We start from the raw sequence: 381 nt of genomic DNA, 5'->3' as shown, positions 1-381 counted from the left end.
GTTTCGTTTCCTTACTAGGTAACATCTTCAGTGGACCTCATGCACAGCAATACTGAAAATTCCTGCTTTCTATTTATATATGTTTGGGTTTCTTTGGGTTGGTGATGTTATTTCCTGTGGTGAAGTCACTTCCTGTTCCTTTTCTCAGGGGGTGGTAGATGGGGTCTAACTCTAACACCTCGAGTTAGATCCCATCTACCACCTCCTGAGAAAAGGAACAGGAAGTGACTTCACAGGAAATAACATCACCAACCCAAAGAAACCCAAACCTATACATAGAAAGCAGGAATTTTCAGCATTGCTTTGCATGAGGTCCACTGAAGATGTTACCTAGTAAGGTATGAAATATCTGGAAATGAACCTTTGAACTCAGTGAGCAAA

Source organism: Hemiscyllium ocellatum, chromosome 11 (assembly GCF_020745735.1).
Source record: "Hemiscyllium ocellatum isolate sHemOce1 chromosome 11, sHemOce1.pat.X.cur, whole genome shotgun sequence".
Lineage (NCBI taxonomy): Eukaryota > Metazoa > Chordata > Chondrichthyes > Orectolobiformes > Hemiscylliidae > Hemiscyllium > Hemiscyllium ocellatum.
This window is presented reverse-complemented; position numbering follows the sequence as displayed.